General features: G+C 46.7%; 1 pseudogene; it reads right to left on the bottom strand.

Annotated features, from left to right (window-relative positions):
* Positions 1-732: 732 nt before the first annotated feature.
* LOC121537983 lies at positions 733-20522 on the bottom strand (annotated as a pseudogene).
* Between the last annotated feature and the right edge of the window lie 647 nt (positions 20523-21169).

The raw sequence follows: 21169 nt of genomic DNA, 5'->3' as shown, positions 1-21169 counted from the left end.
GAGGGCTGGCAAGCACCACGGCAATGCGGACGCCCTCTCCCGGCGTGATGCCTTCTTCGCAGCCTTTACCCCCGACGAGGACGTCGGTCCCGAGGAGGGGGATGTGTGATGTCACGAGAGGCTGTGTCCTGGAGGGACGTTACATCCCCCTGAGATGGCTGCAAACCCAGACAGCTATGGCTCCATCTGCTGGTATGGTCGGGAACTCCACCCCTCTATGGCCAATCTTCCCACGCAGCTGAAACAAATCAGGAGCTGATGAGCTGAAGGTTTGGGAAGGGAAGAGACACACTGAGGGGAGTGTGTGGGGGGTGAAGAGACACAGTCTCCAACCTGGGCTCTCTGGAGGACAAGAGTGCTGCACGTCCACTTCCATGAGGAATATAAGGATTTGGAGATACTTACCTTTGGGAAATACTCACCTTTGGATATATGCACCTGTGGAAATACGTGAGAGACATTTGGAAGGACTTTTTGCTGGGTTGGCCACTAGCTGCAACGTGGACTACAGTAAGGCTGGGGAAAAGTTATCTGAGCGAGTGAGAATTATGACTTTGGATGTGGAAGAGACATCCCTGAACTGTTAACCCTTAAAGAGCCACAAGAGAACAGAATTTTGTTATATTTTCGTTAATTTCCCAAGACCTATAATAAAATCCTTGTTTTGTTTGAACCTTGTCTCCTTGCACTACTTGAGCAATCCCGCTGAAAGCTGTGTAGCCTCTCGTGACGTCACATAACATATAGAGGTTCTGTGGGTCTCTGCATCCTATCAGGGTACCACATGCGTCCCAGGTGCTTGGACACCTCTGTGTGTATCTGTTCCATGTTACTATAACCATCACAAGGCACCAGAACCTCCTCCATGATGGACAGCTGAGCACCAGAACCTCCTCCATGATGGACAGCTGAGCACCAGAACCTCCTCCATGATGGACAGCTGAGCACCAGAACCTCCTCCATGATGGACAGCTGAGCACCAGAACCTCCTCCACGATGGACAGCTGAGCACCAGAACCTCCTCCATGATGGACAGCTGAGCACCAGAACCTCCTCCATGATGGACAGCTGAGCACCAGAACCTCCTCCACGATGGACAGCTGAGCACCAGAACCTCCTCCATGATGGACAGCTGAGCACCAGAACCTCCTCCATGATGGACAGCTGAGCCAGTCTCTTCCCACACATATTTTTATTTTCTTATTTATCATTTAATTATTTTTGTGTAATTTTTATTTATTTTGCGGGTTTTTTTTACCCACTTTCTCGTGATATCCAATTGGTAGTTAAAGCCTTGTCCCATCGCTGCAACTCCCGTACAGACTCGGGAGAGGCGACTGTCGAGAGCCATGCGTCCTCCGAAACACAACCCTGCCAAGCCGCACTGCTTCTTGACACACTGCTCGCTTACCTCCGGAAGACAGCCGCTTCCGTACAACTGGCGACCGTGTCAAGTCGCTAGAGCACAATGGGTCAAGGACCCATCCCCGGACGACGCTGGGTCAATTGTGCGCTGCCTCATGGGCCTCCGTGACCGGCTGTGACACAGCTGCGCCACTCGGGAGGCCCTTCCCACACATCTTCACAAACTCCACAAAGCCTCTACATGTGACCTCACACTCCCTGAGGCCAATGGCTGACAGGCTCTTACAGGGCTCCCTGAGGCCAATGACTGCAGCCCGTTGGCATAGACCACCAGCTCCTCTGGATGGGGGCAGTGAAGCCCGATGCGACCCAAGCATCGCTGTGAATTGAATGAATAAATTATATGAGCTAAAATGCCAGAGGATATAACTTGAAACCGGCAGGGATTCAATCCGATCGCAAAGATCGCATTCACCGTAAACGTTGCATACGTCAGCTTAAATATACAACTTTTCCCAAAGTCGGAAAAACAAATAACATTTAATTGTTAAAAGTCCAATGCAGCCGTTTTTAATCTCAATGTCAAATCGTTTATGGGTAAGTACCTTACTGGGGTTGTTTTCAGATAAAATTGTCAAAAAGAACAGCCTGGTCTCAGAGCAAAATGTCTTAACTCCTATTAGTATGATATGTTACTTTATGTTAGGCAACATTACATTGGCCTACGTAAACCGGGACTCTCAAATTACTATGCTATGTTAAATTTTCATAAATACTTCATAAACGAAAGGAGGGTGGGCGTATAACACAAACATTTAGCAACCCAAAGGAACGCCTGTTCAAATCTCATCACAGACAACTTTAGTATTTTAGCTAATTAGCAACTTTGAAACTACTTAGCATGTTAACTAACCCTTCCCCTAACCCGAATCTTAACCTTTTAACTTAACTCCTAAACCTAACCTTAACCCTAACCTTAACCATAACCATAACCTTAACCCCTAACCTAACAAAACCTATCATACTAAAGCAGTTGAACATATTATATCATACTAAAGCAGTCGAACATAATATATAATTCACGGGGGCCAGTATGAAAAAATGTATGCACTCACTAACTGTAAGTCGCTCTGGATAAGAGCGTCTGCTAAATGACTAAAATGTAAATGTAATTCGCATACCGCCCCAACAGATCCACATAAGACGCAATCTCTATTGCACTCCACACTGCACTTTCCCGCTTGGACAAAAGGAACACCTACGTGAGAATGCTGTTCATTGACTACAGCTCAACTTTCAACACCATAGTGCCCACTAAGCTCATCACTAAGCTAAGGACCCTGGGGCTAAACACCTCCTTCTGTAACTGGATCCTGGACTTCCTGACGGGCCGCCCCCAGGTGGTAAGGGGAAGGCAACAACACATCCTGACATTCTGATCTTCAACACGGGGGCCCCTCAGGGGGTGCGTGCTCAGTCCTCCTGTACTCCCTGTTCACCCATGACTGCATGGCCAGGCACGACTCCAACACCATCATTAAGACGGTGGTAGGCCTGATCACCGACAAAGATGAGACAGCCTATAGGGTGGAGGTCAGAGACCTGGCAGTGTGGTGCCAGGACAACAACCTCTCCCTCAATGTGAGCAAGACAAAGGAACTGATCGTGGACTACAGGAAAAGGAGGGCCGAGCACGCCTCCATTCACATCGACAGGGCTGTAGTGGAGCAGGTCGAGAGCTTCAAGTTCCTTGGTGTCCACATCACCAACAAACTATCATGGTCCAAACACACCAAGACAGTTGTGAAGAGGGCACGACAAAGCCTATTCCCCCTCAGGAGAATGAAAAGATTTGGCATGGGTCCTCAGATCCTCAAAAAGTTATACAGCTGCACCATCGAAAGCATCCTGACCAGTTGCATCGCCGCCTGGTATGGTTACTGCTCGGCGTCCGACCCCAAGGTGCTACAGAGGGTATTGTGTAAGGCCCAGTACATCACTGGGGCCAAGCTTCCTGCCATCCAGGACCTCTATACCAGGGGGTGTCAGAGGAAGGCCCTACACATTTTCAAAGATTCCAGCCACCCTAGTCATAGACTGTTCTCTCTGCTACCGCACAGCAAGCGGTACCGGAGCACCAAGTCTAGGTCCAAAAGGCTCCTTAACAGCTTCCACCCCCAAGCCATAAGACTGCTGAACAGTTAATCAAATGGCTACCCAAACTATTTGCGTTTACCCCCACGTTTTTTTACGCTGCTGCTACGCTGTCACTTTACTCCTACCTACATCTACAAATTACCTCGACTAACCAGCACATTGACTCGGTACCTGTACCCCCTGTATATAGCCTCGTTATTGTTATTTTATTGTGTTACTTTCTTTTTACTTTAGGTTATTTAGTAAATATTTTCTTAACTCTTATTTTTCAGAAAAACTGCATTGTTGGTGAAGGGCTTGTAAGTAAGCATTTCACGGTAAGGTGACGGTCTACACCTGATGACACATAGGCTCCCGGGTGGCGCAGTGGTCTAAGGCACTACATCTCAGTGCTAGAGGCGTCACTACAGACCCTGGTTCAATTCCAGGCTGTGTCACAAACCGGGGCTGTGATTGGAGTCCCATAGGGTGGTGTACAATTGGCCTGGTGTCGTCCGGTTTAGCTGGGGTAGGCGGCCATTGAATTTGTTTTTAACTGACGTGCCTAGTTCAATAAATAAAAATGTGACAAATAAATGTCATTTGATTTGTAGGGAATGGGTCGTTTCCGGAACAGATTAAGCTTAGTCTAGTACTAATGTACTGTTCTTAGTCCAAGACTATAGGCTTAATCTGTGTCCGGGAAACTGGCCAATAAAGTTTGATTGATTGATTGAATGACCTTGGGTGAGTGTCTGACCAGGGCATCCCAGCTGCTCTTCTTGATGGACTGGAAGAGTGTCTGACCAGGGTTCTCACTGACTGCGACGATGCACAGGTGTTCCAGGTTGATATGATTCTTTCTTTTTTTATTTTAACCAGGTAAAGCCCATTGAGACCCAGAGTCTCTTTTTCAAGGGAGACCTGTCCAAGAAGGCAGCAACAATCAATACATTACAGAATTAACAACATACAACAACACAATACAATACAACAACATGATCCAGCCTAAAAAAAAAGCATTTACACTCCTCTGTAACAGAGTCTCCCATCAACATTTTAAATTAATTCAGTGGCACTAACATATCTAGATGAAGCCTGGATTGTCGACTATTCCAGGCCTCTGGTGCACAAGACGAGACGGCAGTCTTCCCTAATACTGTAAATGCCCTGGGGACTTTAAGTAGCAACCACCTAGCAGACCAGGTCTGGTACCTGCTGGTGGTGAAGGACACCAGACTACAGTAGCAACCACCTAGCAGACCGGGTCTGGTACCTGCTGGTGGTGAAGGAGACCAGACTACAGTAGCAACCACCTAGCAGACCGGGTCTGGTACCTGGTGGCGAAGGAGACCAGACTACAGTAGCAACCACCTAGCAGACCAGGTCTGGTACCTGCTGGTGGTGAAGGAGACCAGACTACAGTAGCAACCACCTAGCAGACCGGGTCTGGTACCTGCTGGTGGTGAAGGAGACCAGACTACAGTAGCAACCACCTAGCAGACCAGGTCTGGTACCTGGTGGTGAAGGAGACCAGACTACAGTAGCAACCACCCTAGCAGACCGGGTCTGGTACCTGCTGGTGGTGAAGGAGACCAGACTACAGTAGCAACCACCTAGCAGACCGGGATGGTACCTGCTGGTGGTGAAGGAGACCAGACTACAGTAGCAACCACCCAGCAGACCGGACATGGTACCTGCTGGTGGTGAAGGAGACCAGACTACAGTAGCAACCACCTAGCAGACCAGGTCTGGTACCTGGTGGTGAAGGAGACCAGACTACAGTAGCAACCACCTAGCAGACCGGGTATGGTACCTGGTGGTGAAGGAGACCAGACTACAGTAGCAACCACCTAGCAGACCAGGTATGGTACCTGCTGGTGGTGAAGGAGACCAGACTACAGTAGCAACCACCTAGCAGACCAGGTCTGGTAACCGCTGGTGGTGAAGGAGACCAGACTACAGTAGCAACCACCTAGCAGACCAGGTCTGGTAATGAAGGAGACCAGACTACAGTAGCAACCACCTAGCAGACCGGGTCTGGTACCTGCTGGTGGTGAAGGAGACCAGACTACAGTAGCAACCACCTAGCAGACCGGGTATGGTACCTGCTGGGTGGTGAAGGAGACCAGACTACAGTAGCAACCACCCTAGCAGACCAGGTATGGTACCTGCTGGTGGTGAAGGAGACCAGACTAAGTAGCAACCACCTAGCAGACCGGCTATGGTACCTGCTGGGTGGTGAAGGAGACCAGACTACAGTAGCAACCACCTAGCAGACCGGGTATGGTACCTGCTGGTGGTGAAGGAGACCAGACTACAGTAGCAACCACCTAGCAGACCGGGTCTGGTACCTGCTGGTGTGAAGGAGACCAGACTACAGTAGCAACCACCTAGCAGACCGGGTCTGGTACTGCTGGTGGTGAAGGAGACCAGACTACAGTAGCAACCACCCTAGCAGACCGGGTCTGGTACCTGCTGGTGGTCGAAGGAGACCAGACTACAGTAGCAACCACCTAGCAGACCAGGTCTGGCACCTGCTGGTGGTGAAGGAGACCAGACTACAGTAGCAACCACCTAGCAGACTCCAGGTCTGGTACCTGCTGGTGGTGAAGGAGACCAGACTACAGTAGCAACCACCTAGCAGACCAGGTCTGGTACCTGCTGGTGGTGAAGGAGACCAGACTACAGTAGCAACCACCTAGCAGACCAGGTCGGTACCTGCTGGTGGTGAAGGAGACCAGACTACAGTAGCAACCACCTAGCAGACCGGGTATGGTAACCGCTGGTGGTGAAGGAGACCAGACTACAGTAGCAACCACCTAGCAGACCAGGTCTGGTACCTGCTGGTGGTGAAGGAGACCAGACTACAGTAGCAACCACCTAGCAGACCAGGTCTGGTACCTGCTGGTGGTGAAGGAGACCAGACTACAGTAGCAACCACCTAGCAGACCGGTCTGGTACCTGCTGGTGGTGAAGGAGACCAGACTACAGTAGCAACCACCTAGCAGACCAGGTCTGGTACCCCTGCTGGTGGTGAAGGAGACCAGACTACAGTAGCAACCACCTAGCAGACCAGGTCTGGTAACCGCTGGTGGTGAAGGAGACCAGACTACAGTAGCAACCACCTAGCAGACCAGGTCTGGTACCTGCTGTAGTGAAGGAGACCAGACTACAGTAGCAACCACCTAGCAGACCAGGTCTGGTACCTGCTGGTGAAGGAGACCAGACTACAGTAGCAACCACCTAGCAGACCAGGTCTGGTAACTGCTGGTGGTGAAGGAGACCAGACTACAGTAGCAACCACCTAGCAGACCAGGTCTGGTACCTGCTGGTGGTGAAGGAGACCAGACTACAGTAGCAAACCACCTAGCAGACCGGGTCTGGCAACTGCTGGTGGTGAAGGAGACCAGACTACAGTAGCAACCACCTAGCAGACCAGGTCTGTACCTGCTGGTGGTGAAGGAGACCAGACTACAGTAGCAACCACCTAGCAGACCAGGTCTGGTACCCTGTTGAAGGAGACCAGACTACAGTAGCAACCACCTAGCAGACCGGGTATGGTACCTGCTGGTGGTGAAGGAGACCAGACTACAGTAGAACAACCACCTAGCAGACCAGGTCTGGTACCTGCTGGTGGTGAAGGAGACCAGACTACAGTAGCAACCGCCTAGCAGACCAGGTCTGGTACCTGCTGTTGGTGAAGGAGACCAGACTACAGTAGCAACCACCTAGCAGACCAGGTCTGGTACCCGCTGGTGGTGAAGGAGACCAGACTACAGTAGCAACCACCTAGCAGACCAGGTCTGGTACCTGCTGGTGGTGAAGGAGACCAGACTACAGAGGTGAAGAGGGAGTTTACCCAAAAGGTCTTTGTAGATAAACACATACAAATGTCTCTTTCTGCGCATATAAAGTGAGGTCCATTTGGTACAAGGTGCAATGATGGGTGAGTGACTTGGCATTTGTAATAAAGCACAAGGATGCATGATAAACAGAGTGCAGTCTCTGTAGGACAGAGGAGGCTGCATGCGAATACAACAAGTCAACATAATCAACTACAGAGAGAAAAGTGGCCTGAACAAGCTTCTTTCTAGCCATAAGTGGGAAGCAGGCATTATTACAAAAATAAAAACCCAATTTCAATTTAAGCTTCCTTACAAGATTATCCTTATGAACTTTAAAGGACAACTTTGTCATCCAACCATGTACCTGGGTATTTGTAGGATGACACTTTTTCAATGGATAAGTCACCAGATGTGACAATGCTAACCTCTCTGGGCTGAGTGCGGAGCTCTGGTAAAGGTCATGAATTTAGTTTTGTACATTCAAGACCAGTTTGAGACCATAAAGGAAGGCCTGCAGTGACTGAAAAGCAGTCTGGAGCTCTTCAACACCTGAACCAGAGAAGGAGCACATTAATATCTGACTGTATCATCTGTATATAGATGCAACTTTTCTGGTTGCATCCCATTTCCAAATCATTCATAAAAATTGAGAACAACACAGGAGCTAAAATGGAACCCTGGGGACACCTCTATTAATCTCAAGAAAGCTAGACTTGTGATTGTCAGCATATACACAGTGTTCTGTCAGAGAGATAGTTCCTAAACCAATCTACGCCCTTCACTGAGGCCTATCAGTGAAGCCCCCTGCTGGGGCGACAGGTAGCTTAGTGGTTAAGGCGTTGTGCCAGTAACCGAAAGTCGATGGTTCTAATCCCTGAGCCCACTAGGTGAAAAATCTGTCGTATGTGCCCTTGAGCAAGGCACTTCACCTAATTGCTCCTGTAAGTCGCTCTGGATAAGATCGTCTTACAAATGACGTAAATGTAAAATACCTACAGTGGGGGAAAAAAGTAATTTTAGTCAGCCACCAATGTGCAAAGTTCTCCCACTTAAAAAAGATGAGAGAGGCCTGTAATTTTCATCATAGGTACATGTCAACTATGACAGACAAAATGAGGAAAGAAAATCCAGAAAATCACATTGTAGGATTTTAATGAATTTATTTGCAAATTATGGTGGAAAATAAGTATTTGGTCAATAACAAAAGTTTCTCAATACTTTGTTATATACCCTTTGTTGGCAATGACACAGGTCAAACGTTTTCTGTAAGTCTTCACAAGGTTTTCAAGCACACTGTTGCTGGTATTTTGGCCCATTCCTCCATGCAGATCTCCTCTAGAGCAGTGATGTTTTGGGGGCTGTCGCTGAGCATACAGACTTTCAACTCCCTCCAAAGATTTTCTATGGGGTTGAGATCTGGAGACTGGCTAGGCCACTCCAGGACCTTGAAATGCTTCTTCGAAAGCCACTCTGTGCCCGGGCGGTGTGTTTGGGATCATTGTGCATGCTGAAAGACCCAGCCACGTTTCATCTTCAATGCCCTTGCTGATGGAAGGAGGTTTTCACTCAAAATCTCCGATACATGGCCCCATTCATTCTTTCCTTTACACGGATCAGCGTCCTGGTCCCTTTGCAGAAAAACAGCCCCAACGCAGATGTTTCCACCCCCATGCTTCACAGTAGGTATGGTGTTCTTTGGATGCAACTCAGCATTCTTTGTCCTCCAAAACACGACGAGTTGAGTTTTTACCAAAAAGTTATATTTTGGTTCATCTGACCAATATGACATTCTCCCAATCCTCTTCTGGATCATCCAAATGCACTCTAGCAAACTTCAGACGGGCCTGGACATGACTGGCTTAAGCAGGGGGACACGTCTAGCACTGCAGGATTTGAGTCCTTGGCGGCATAGTGTGTTACTGATGGTAGGCTTTGTTACTTTGGTCCCAGCTCTGCAGGTCATTCACTAGGTCCCCCCCCGTGTGGTTCTGGGATTTTTGCTCACCGTTCTTGTGATCATTTTGACCCCACGGGTGAGATCCAGATCGAGGAGATTATCAGTGGTCTTGTATGTCTTCCATTTCCTAATAATTGCTCCCCACAGTTGATTTCTTCAAACCAAGCTGCTTACTATTGCAGAATTCAGTCTTCCCAGCCTGGTGCAGGTCTACAATTTTGTTTCTGGTGTCCTTTGACAGCTCTTTGGTCTTGGCCATAGTGGAGTTTGGAGTGTGACTGTTTGAGGTTGTGGACAGGTGTCTTTTATACTGATAACAAGTTCAAACAGGTGCCATAGGTTCATTAATAATACCAGCTGTTATCTTTGAGAGGGATCCAGGTGATCCACAGGTTCAGTAATAATACCAGCTGCTATCTTTAAGAGGTAGGGATCCAGGTGATTCACAGGTTCAGTAATAATACCAGCTGCTATCTTTAAGAGGGATCCAGGTGAGCCACAGGTTCAGTAATAATACCAGCTGTTATCTTTAAGAGGGATCCAGGTGATTCGGTTCAGTAATATACCAGCTGCTATCTTTAAGAGGTAGGGATCCAGGTGATCCACAGGTTCAGTAATAATACCAGCTGCTATCTTTAAGAAGGAGGGATCCAGGTGATCCACAGGTTCAGTAATAATACCAGCTGTTATCTTTAAGAGGTAGGGATCCAGGTGATCCACAGGTTCAGTAATAATACCAGCTGCTATCTTTAAGAGGTAGGGATCCAGGTGATTCACAGGTTCAGTAATAATACCAGCTGCTATCTTTAAGAGGTATGGATCCAGGTGAGCCACAAGTTCAGTAATAATACCAGCTGCTATCTTTAAGAGGGATCCAGGTGATCCACAGGTTCAGTAATAATACCAGCTGCTATCTTTAAGAGGTAGGGATCCAGGTGATCCACAGGTTCAGTAATAATACCAGCTGCTATCTTTAAGAGGTAGGGATCCAGGTGAGCCACAGGTTCAGTAATAATACCAGCTGCTATCTTTAAGAGGTAGGGATCCAGGTTGTCTGGACCTGCAGACTTTTTAGTGTCTATTGCCTTCAGTGCTTTATAGACCTCAGCATAAGAAACAGGCTCAAAGTTAAAATGGTTCACATGAGGGCCTATATGATAGTTTACTGTAACAGAGCTTACATTAGAGGCCAGGGCCCCACCATTATCAAAAACTGAACCAGCAGATATGAAGTGCTTGTAAAAACAAAACTACAGTATCAGCTTTATCCTTCACTTCTTTAGAATCCATCATGAAATGGTCAGGAAGACCAGAGGATACTTTAGAACCTGACACTGATTTGATTAGCTTCCAGAACATGGTAGGGTTTAGGTTCTCTGCATTTAGATAGAAATCTGATTTGGACTTCCTGATCAATCCTGTACATTTGTTTCTTAGAGCTCTGAAGGAGGCCCAGTCAACAGGAGCATTTGTATGTCTCGTTCCTTTCTAATTAATTCTGCCAAGTTATCTGATACCCAGGGATTGTCCCTACCACTGTTTCTAAATTTCTTCACAGGGGCATGCTTATCACAAATTGACACACATTTCGTATAAAAATAGTCCAAGGTGTTACAGGAGAGGGGTCGCAGTTCCGGAGCGACCCACTAGGTGTCATCCTCCGAAAACCATAGTCACCTCCTCACTCACAGTCGGGACTAATCATCTTCCTATTGGTGTCACCTGTGTCTATCTGATTCACCTGTGTATTTATGCCCTTACTTCCCTGTGTTCCCTTGCTCAGTTTTCTCTGCTAGTTCCTTTATGTCAAGCAGTACGTATCAGTGTCGGAGCACGTGACGGAGTTACAGGTACTCGAGAAGTGTTCTCCCTGTGTCATTGTGGTTTTCTAGTCAGAGTTAGTATTTCGTATTGTTTGTTGTCAGCCTGTTTTTTGGAGACCTGTGTGCTCCTCATTTGTTTTCGTGTATTGTTTTGTATCCTGGCTTCGGGACCACCAGTAAAGATCCTTGTTTCACCATCTCTGCCTACTGCCTACTGTCTATCCTGCACCGCACCTGGGTCACACCTCACACCAACCCTTACACCAAGGCAGTGTCAACATCGGGAATCAGACTTTCCCTGTCAATATTATGGTACAGATCATGTAAGAACGCTTGGCTCATCAAACTGTCTAAAATGTATTTTTAAAAATATAACGGGGTTTGGCTTTGGTCATTTTTTAATTTCTACCACAAGCAGTTGCACAGTGATCACTGACAGAGAAGAGGGCCAATAGCAGCTCATCGCTCAGCAGGTGGTAGTTCAAGGCTAGTACCCTGAGGCCGCGGCACTGGTCCGCCATGCTCAGGATACCCAAACAGAGGAAAACAAGGAAGGTCAGAATGTGATTAGGATGCTTGGCTAAATGGATTTAATGGGACACAACTTTCCAAGAAAGAAGCACATCCTTCATTTTGACTTGAGACCCGTGCTCTTTTCCAATATACACACTAGCATACCATGTACGCTTAGAATGAAGTATTGTATGCTAGAATGGATATTGGAACTTGATACCCTTGAGGCTCTATCACCCACCTGCTGGGGAGACGTGAGGGCAGCTGCTCATCTTTAGCAGTTTCAGGGTATCATTGTTGTTGGCTACCAGGACTTTGAGTGACGGGTCATCCACTGGTGTGTCATCTATCTTAATGGAGGACAGGGACTTGGAGTTGACAAACACCACTGTCAACGCTGACGCAAAGTGGGACTGAGGAGAGACACACAAAACATGCAATTAAGTTAAATGCACATCAAGGTAACACTTTGCATGTAACTGTCTCTATGTTAGGACACTAGACAGCTGTGAAAAATAACTGTCTCTATGTTAGGACACTAGACAGCTGTGAAAAATAACTGTCTCTATGTTAGGACACTAGACAGCTGTGAAAAATAACTGTCTAACTGTCTCTATGTTAGGACACTAGACAGCTGTGAAAAATAACTGTCTAACTGTCTCTATGTTAGGACACTAGACAGCTGTGAAAGATAACTGTCTCTATGTTAGGACACTAGACAGCTGTGAAAGATAACTGTCTCTATGTTAGGACACTAGACAGCTGTGAAAGATAACTGTCTCTATGTTAGGACACTAGACAGCTGTGAAAGATAACTGTCTCTATGTTAGGACACTAGACAGCTGTGAAAAATAACTGTCTCTATGTTGTTGTTTTTTTTTTTTTTTTTTTGGGGGGGGGGATGGATCAGCTTAATATTGCAGATAGATTGTATCTTCTATCAATGTAATTGTCTGCATCACTTCCAATCCCCCATGTTTATTTTTATTTTTTATATATATATTCCCCTTTATTACTTTTCAACCCCACCATCCTTTCCCTACTTGGAGTAAATTAGTGAACAACAACGGCCAGGCCTCTACTTCCGGTCTATACTTACTATCTACACCTTATGGACAGAGTTAATTTTACAATAATTCTATATCTATATCTATATATATATATACATTTATTTATTTTTTTGCTACTGAACTTCTTCTACTCTCAACCTCTCCGATCATTTTCATGATCCATCCGGTTTGCTTCTAAATGCCATATCTTTCTAACTGTGCTCTTTCCCAAAAGCTCCCAACATACAACCTATATACTTATTATGGACACAGTATGCTTACATTATTAGCTATCTTTGTGATTATTTGTTGTTATTTGTTATTAGTCCCATCCTTCAACTCTATTCAAAACCTCCCATCTATCTCTGCTAACACCATCCATATGGATTTCTATTTGCCATATATATTTCAACCGTACTGTGATGTTTTTACAAAAAGTTCTGAACCTTTCTATTCTCATTGCTTCTACAGATTGTGAATTAAAAATAAACATTTTTGCTAAAAGTATTATTATATTATTGATTGATTGACTATGACTTTTCAGATCACCCAGTAATGCTATCTGCAAGGTTAGTTCCAGGTAAATATTGCAATCCTTTAGCCATTCCTGGACCTGTGTCCAAAAACAAGCTACAAATGGACAGAACCAAAACAAATGATCTAATGATTCTATCTCTTCACAGCAAAAATCTGCAGAGCTGGGAAGATTGTATCCCCCATATAAATAACATTCTATTGGTAGCAAGAATTTTATATAATAATTTAAATTGAAAGATTCTAATTTTGAATCCGGTGTCGTTTTGCGTGTCAGTTCATAAACACTATGCCATGGGATCGGTCGTCCAAAGATCTCTTCCCAACTATTTTGCAATCTATATGGGACGGCTGTCAATCCTTTGGTCCTTAAGTGAAACTGATATACTTTTTTATTTATCACAGTTTTCCTTAACCAATTATGTTCTTAATGCAAGGCCGACAGACAAGTTCCTTACTTTCTCCCCCTTCAACTTTCCTCTTCCACTTTTCGCGTGTAAGGCTGCAATTATTTGGTTGTAATTTTGGGTAGAGCAGACATTTCCATATGTTTTTGTTAGCTGCATGTGCGACATAACTCCTACCAGTCCTACAGATGATATCATTTACGAAGATTATACCTTTTTTAAACATTCTGTCAAAAATTAAGGTTTTTTTGTCAATTAGTATATTTGAATTTAACCACAATATTTGTTGCATTATTTGTTCTGTCGTTTCTGGAGGATTAAATTGAAATTGCAACCAACTTTCTATGGCTTGTTTTAGAAATAGTGACATTTGGGAGATTATTTTTCAAATAACTGAAAGTGAGAGGTTGTAATCTGAATAAAGGGAAAAAGGCCTTTCTTGAACAGTGGGTGAGACAATCTTACTAATTTGCTTGAGAACCAGTTCGGATTTAAGTATAACTTTTGGATGACTGAAGATTTTAGTGATAGGTCTAATGCTTTAATATTTAATAATTTCTGTCCTCCGAATTCATATTCATTATATAAATATGCTCTTTTAATTTTGTCTGGCTTTTGCCCAAATAAAATTGAATATTTTTTTCTCATATAATTTAAAAAACTGTTTGCTAGGCGTAGGCAAGACCATAAGCAAATAGGTAAACTGGGGATAATACTAAAGAGTTAATCAGGGTGATTTTTCCACAAATTGACAGGTATTTTCCTTTCCATGGTAGTAAGATCTTATCTATTTTTGCTAACTTTCTATTAAAATTTATTGAAGTGAGATCATTTATTTCCTTTGGGATAGGTATTCAGTATATCTACATCACCATCAGACCATCTTATTGGTAAACTACATGGTAATGTAAAAATTGTATTTTTTAGTGATCCAATACGTACATATAGTACATTTGTCATAATTTGGTTTTAATCCAGAGAGGTTAGAAAATGTATCTAGATCCTCTATGAGGCTGTGGAGGGATTCTAGTTGTGGATCTAAAAGAAAACATGAATCATCTGCGTACAATGACACCTTTGTTTTTAAGCCCTGTATTTCTAATCCTCTGATATTATTATTGGATCTGATTTTAATAGCTAACATCTCGATGGCCACAATAAATAGATATGCCGATAGTGGACAACCTTGCTTCACTCCTCTTGACAGTTTAAAACTTTCTGAGAAATAGCCATTATTTACTATACATGATTTTGACCCATTTTATAAGAGATTCTCCAAAATTGAAATGCTCCAGGCATTTATATATAAATTCCAGTCGAACTTTATCAAATGCCTTTTCGAAGTCTGCTATGAATAGCAGGCCTGGTTTCCCATATTTTCCATAGTGTTCTATTGTTTCCAATACTTGCCTTATATTATCTCCAATGTATCTTCCATGTAAAAAACCTGTCTGATTAGAATGAATAATATCCGACAATACCTTTTTAATTCTATGCGCTATACATTTTGCTAGGATTTTTGCATCACAACACTGAAGTGTAAGTGGCCTCCAATTTTGTAAATGGACTGGATCTTTATATTTTCCACTCTCTATGTTAGGACACTAGACAGCTGTGAAAAATAACTGTCTCTATGTTAGGACACTAGACAGCTGTGAAAAATAACTGTCTCTATGTTAGGACACTAGACAGCTGTGAAAAATAACTGTCTAACTGTCTCTATGTTTGGACACTAGACAGTTGTGAAAAATAACTGTCTCTATGTTAGGACACTAGACAGCTGTGAAAATAACTGTCTAACTGTCTCTACATTAGTGTCTGAATCCTGCTTCCTGAGTCTGTTTCTGCCTGTGTTGCCGGTTTTCTGTCCTGGAGTCTGTTTCCTGAGGTTCCTGAACGCACCTCGTCTGGTTGCCGGGCGAGAAGCTAGGCGGGAGATCTCTCTATTACCCGCACCTGCATCTCATCAGCTATCTGCACACCTGGTCCTGATCATCACCTCTCCACTTCATAAGCTCCGACCTGACATCCATTCCCTGCCGGATCGTTAGCCATGAACAGTATGTTGTGTCAGCGTATCAGCCTCAAGTTTGCTAGAGTTAGTTTTGTTGTTTTGTACTTTTTGCTTGCCGTGTACTCACCTCCGTTTACTCTGTCTACAGTTATTCTCCCGGAACATTCACCCCACCCTTGCCTGGTCGTCGGTGGGTTCGGTAACATCATTGGATCTGCCTATTCACTTCCACCAACTCACCTCCGCTGCCCGCTCCGTCTCCTGAATTATCCTACTTCCACATTTGAGTCGTTAAATAAATACTCCCCTTCTGTCTCCTCACCTTGTCCTGGTCTGCTTCTGGGTTCTGCTTTAGAGAATCGTGACAATTAGGACACTAGACAGCTGTGAAAGCTAACTGTCACTTTGTTCGGACACTAGATAGCTGTGAAAGCTAACTGTCTAACTGTCTCTATGTTAGGACACTAGACAGCTGTGAAAGCTAACTGTCTCTATGTTAGGACACTACACAGCTGTGAAAGCTAACTGTCTCTATGTTAGGACACTAGACAGCTGTGAAAAAAAGTTGTCCAGATTCAGATGTGCGTATGACACCAAACACACCACCACCTGTCCTGGTGTGTGTGCGCGCCCGAACATGCCTGCCTGCCTGTGTTTATGTGTGTGTGTGTGACCCAGTGGGGTGTAAATCCCTGGCTGTGATGTAGGGTGTAATTCCCTGGCTGTGATGTAGTGTGTAATTCCCTGGCTGTGATGTAGGGTGTAATTCCCTGGCTGTGACGTAGGGTGTAATTCCCTGGCTGTGACGTGGGGTGTAATTCCCTGGCTGTGACGTAGGGTGTAATTCCCTGGCTGTGATGTGGGGTGTAATTATCTGGCTGTGACGTGGGTGTAATTTTCTAGCTGTGATGTTGAGTGTAATTCCCTGGCTGTGACGTAGGGTGTAATTCCCCTGGCTGTGACGTGGGGGTGTAATTCTCCTAGCTGTGATGTTGAGTGTAATTCTCTGGCTGTGATGTGGGGTGTAATTCCCTGGCTGTGACGTGGGGTGTAATTCTCTAGCTGTGATGTTGAGTGTAATTCCCTGGCTGTGATGTGGGGTGTTATTCCCTGGCTGTGACGTGGGGTGTAATTCCCTGGCTGTGACGTGGGTGTAATTCCCTGGCTGTGACGTGGGGTGTAATTCCCTGGCTGTGACGTAGGGTGTAATTCCTGGCTGTGACATAGGGTGTCATTCCCTGGCTGTGATGTTCAGTGTTATTCCTAGATATGATGTTGAGTGTAATTCCCTGGCTGTGACGTGGGGGTGTAATTCCCCTGGCTGTGACGTGGGGTGTAATTCCCCTGGCTGTGACGTAGGGTGTAATTCCCTGGCTGTGACGTAGGGTGTAATTCCCTGGCTGTGACGTGGGGTGTAATTCCCTGGCTGTGACGTAGGGTGTAATTCCCTGGCTGTGACGTGGGAGTGTAAATTCCCTGGCTGTGACGTGGGGTGTAATTCCCTGGCTGTGACGTGGGGTGTAATTCCCTGGCTGTGATGTGGGGGTGTAATTCCCTGGCTGTGATGTTCAGTGTAATTCCCTGGCTGTGACGTGGGGTGTAATTCCCTGGCTGTGACGTGGGGTGTAATTCCCTGGCTGTGACGTGGGGTGTAATTCCCGGCTGTGAAGTGGGGTGTAATTCCCTGGCTGTGACGTAGGTGTAATTCCTGGCTGTGATGTAGGGTGTAATTCCCTGGCTGTGACGTGGGGTGTAATTCCCTGGCTGTGATGTGGGGTGTAATTCCCTGGCTGTGACGTGGGGTGTAATTCCCTGGCTGTGACGTGGGGTGTAATTCCCTGGCTGTGACGTGGGTACCTGGGAGACGTCCATGAAGCTGGGTCTGGCTGTGACGTGGGTACCTGGGACACGTCCATGAAGCTGGGTCTGGCTGTGACGTGGGTACCTGGGAGACGTCCATGAAGCTGGGTCTGGCTGTGGAGATGAGCCCCAGGGTCTTAATGGGACAGTTGACCAGCTGGGACAGGATTTCACAGGCTGCCTCCGCCGACTATGTACAGCTGTCCACCTGCAGGAGAGGAGGAGGAGGAGGAGGGAGGAGGATGAGAGGAAGTAGAGGAGGAGGAGTAAGAAGGAGGAGGAGGAGGAGGAGGAGGAGGAGGGATGAGGAGGAGAGGAAGGAGGGTTAAGGAGAGCAGGAGGAGGAGGAGGAGATTAGGGTGGAATAGGGGGAGGAGGAGGAGGAGGAGGATGAGGGATGAGGAGGAGGAGGAAGGAGAGGAGGAGGAGGAGGAGAAGGAGGAGGAGTAGGAGAGCAGGAGTAGGAGGAGGAGTAGGAGGGAGGAGTAGGAGGGAAGGAGTAGGAGGAGGGAGGGAGTAGGAGGGAGGAGAGGAGAAGGAGAAGGAGTAAGGAGGAGGGAGGAGTAGGAGGAGGGAGGAGTAGAGGAGGAGAGGAGGGTAGGAGAAGGAGTAGAGGAGGGAGGAGTAGGAGGAGAGGAGTAGGAGGAGAGAGGAGTAGGAGGAAGGAGTAGGAGGGAGGAGTAGGAGGAAGGAGTAGGAGGAGGGAGGAGTGGAGAGGGAGAAGGAGTAGGAGGAGGAGGGAGGAGGGAGGAGTAGGAGAAGGAGGAGAGAGGAGTAGGAGGAAGGAGTAGGGAGGAGGAGTAGGAGGGAGGAGTAGGAGAAGGAGTAGGAGGAGGGAGGAGTAGGAGGGAGGAGTAGGAGAAGGAGGAGGAGGAGGGAGGAGTAGGAGAAGGAGTAGGAGGGAGGAGTAGGAGAAGGAGGGAGGAGTAGGAGGAGGAGTAGGAGGAGGAGAGGCAGGGATTATTATTTTTGGAACATGAACAATACTCCCAACAGTCAACAGACAAACACTGGTTGTATCCGAAATCGCACCCTATTCACTATAGTGCACTACATTCTTAGAACAAAAGGTGTTATCTAGAACCTTAAAGGCTTCTTCGGTTGTCCCCATAGGAGAACCCTTTGAATAACAGTTTTTGGTTCCAGGTAGAACCCTTTGTACAGAGGGTTCTACATGGAACCCAAAAGGGTTCTACCTAGAACCAAAAAGGGTTTTTACCTATAACCAAAAAGGGTTATCCTATGGGGACAGCCAAAGAACCCTTTGGGAACAATTTTTTCTAAAAGTGTATGGGTAATTATGGGCCCTGGTCAAAAGTAGTGCACTACATTGGGAATAGGGTGCCATTTTAGACGTAGGCACTGTTTGCATAAATTAACTAAGCCAATTTATTCCATCCAATTCAGTTCAAATAGAATTTGAAATAATTGTAAATACTTTAGCTGGATTTGATTGAGCTTCCATGGTACAATGGAACCAAAGAAATAGTCCTAAAAGTGCAAATCCCACCTTATACACTAAAGGCTGGCTCAAGCAAACGCACAAAGTATTTAAAATACTATTTGAACCCAGGTCTGACACACACACAGTCTCCTAGCCTCAGTCAGTGTGTTAAGTAGGCTACATTAGCTCCAAGGAGCGATGAGTCATGATGGTTGCTGTAGACAGATGGCCAGAATTAAGGAGGTCACACATTGTTTACGGCAGACAGCCATCTCTCTCTCTCGCCCTCTCTCTCTCTCTCTGTCTCTCTCTCTGTCTCTCTCTGTCTCTCTCTCTCTCTCTCTCTCTGTCTCTCTCTCTCTCTCTCTCTCTCTCTCTCTCTCTCTCTCTCTCTCTCTCTCTCTCTCTCTCTCTCTCTCTCTCTCTCTCTCTCTCTCTCTCTCTCTGTCTCTCTCTCTCGCCTCTCTCTCTCTCTGCTCTCTCTGTCTCTCTCTGTCTCTCTCTCTCCTCTCTCTCTCTCTCTCTCTCTCTCTCTCTCTCTCTCTCTCTCTCTCTCTCTCTGTCTGTCTGTCTGTCTGTCGTGGGCGTTCTGCTGCACACCTCTGCCTCCAGGGCTTGGCTGGGGCCGAGTGTCGGTTAATGAAGGGGAGAGGGAAGGGTGGATAGAAAGGGGTGGATAGAAAGGGGTGGATAGAAAGGGGTGGGGCAGTTGGGGAAGAAGGTCAGTGCTGGTGTCCCAGTAGGAAAATCCACATAGACACTTATCTAAGAACAGTTTTACGCTTTTCACCCTAATGTTTACAGTTACAATTTAGGGTTAGGTAAGCTGATCCTAGATATGTAGCTCAAGGAGCAACTTCTACTACGATCTGCATCCCAAATGGCACCTTATTCCCTATATAGTGCACTATTTTTATTTACAGATCTTTACCTTAAAGCTGACATACTTCAGATGGTTGGAGTGCCTCTTGATGAGCAGCTGTATGAGGTCTGGGTGTGTGGACCGCAGGTCGGACGTGGCAGGCTGGTTCAGTTCAAACTCAAAGTGTCTCCAGAGGTCAGGGATGTGGAAGACTTCGTTCCAGTGCCGGCACATGGACGAGGCCCGGGCCCGGTCCACCAGGGAGAGGTGCTAGAAGACCTGAAGCACCATGTGGTGGGGGAGGTTGCCCCAGTCCTGGTTACCCCAGCCCTCCTCTGACTGGTTTGGAGGTGACACTTTACCCCAGTCCTCCTCTGACTGGTGTGGAGGTGACACTTTACCCCAGTCCTCCTCTGACTGGTTTGGAGGTGACACTTTACCCCAGTCCTCCTCTGACTGGTGTGGAGGTGACACTTACCCCAGTCCTCCTCTGACTGGTGTGGAGGTGACACTTTACCCCAGTCCTCCTCTGACTGGTTTGGAGGTGACACTTTACCCCAGTCCTCCTCTGACTGGTGTGGGGGTGACACATTATCAAAGTCCTCCCCTGACTGGTGTGGAGGTGACACTTTACCCCAGTCCTCCTCTGACTGGTGTGGGGGTGACACATTACCCCAGTCCTCCTCTGACTGGTGTGGGAGGTGATACATTACCCCAGTCCTCCTCTGACTGGTGTGAAGGTGACACTTTACCCCAGTCCTCCTCTGACTGGTGTGAAGGTGTCACATCACCAAAGTCCTCCCCTGACTGGTGTGGAGGTGACACATTACCCCAGTCCTCCTCTGACTGGTGTGGAGGTGACGTTTTACCCCAGTCCTCCTCTGACTGGTGTGGGGGTGACACTTTACCCCAGTCCTCCTCTGACTGGTGTGGAGGTGACACATTACCCCAGTCCTCCTCTGACTGGTGTGGAGGTGACGTTTTACCCCAGTCCTCCTCTGACTGGTGTGAGGTGACACTTTACCCCAGTCCTCCTCTGACTGGTGTGGAGGTGACACTTTACCCCAGTCCTCCTCTGACTGGTGTGGAGGTGACGTTTTACCCCAGTCCTCCTCTGACTGGTGTGGGGGTGACACATTACCAAAGTCCTCCCCTGACTGGTGTTTGGGATGACAGTTTGACCCAGTCCTCCACAGATCTGTGTGGGTGTGCTGGGTAAGGGGCACCTTGAGGCACATCATCCCAGCCTTCAACAGACCCCAGGTCTCTATAGTCCTCCTCAGACCTGTGTGGGTGTGGGTGTGCAGGGTGAGGGGAAATCTGGGTTGAACTGGTCACCATATCCCTCTTGGCTCGA

The sequence above is a fragment of the Coregonus clupeaformis genome, chromosome 3 (assembly GCF_020615455.1).
Source record: "Coregonus clupeaformis isolate EN_2021a chromosome 3, ASM2061545v1, whole genome shotgun sequence".
NCBI classification, from domain to species: Eukaryota; Metazoa; Chordata; class Actinopteri; order Salmoniformes; family Salmonidae; genus Coregonus; species Coregonus clupeaformis.
The sequence above is the reverse complement of the archived record's forward strand: the minus strand, read 5'-3'. Positions and strand labels throughout refer to the sequence as shown.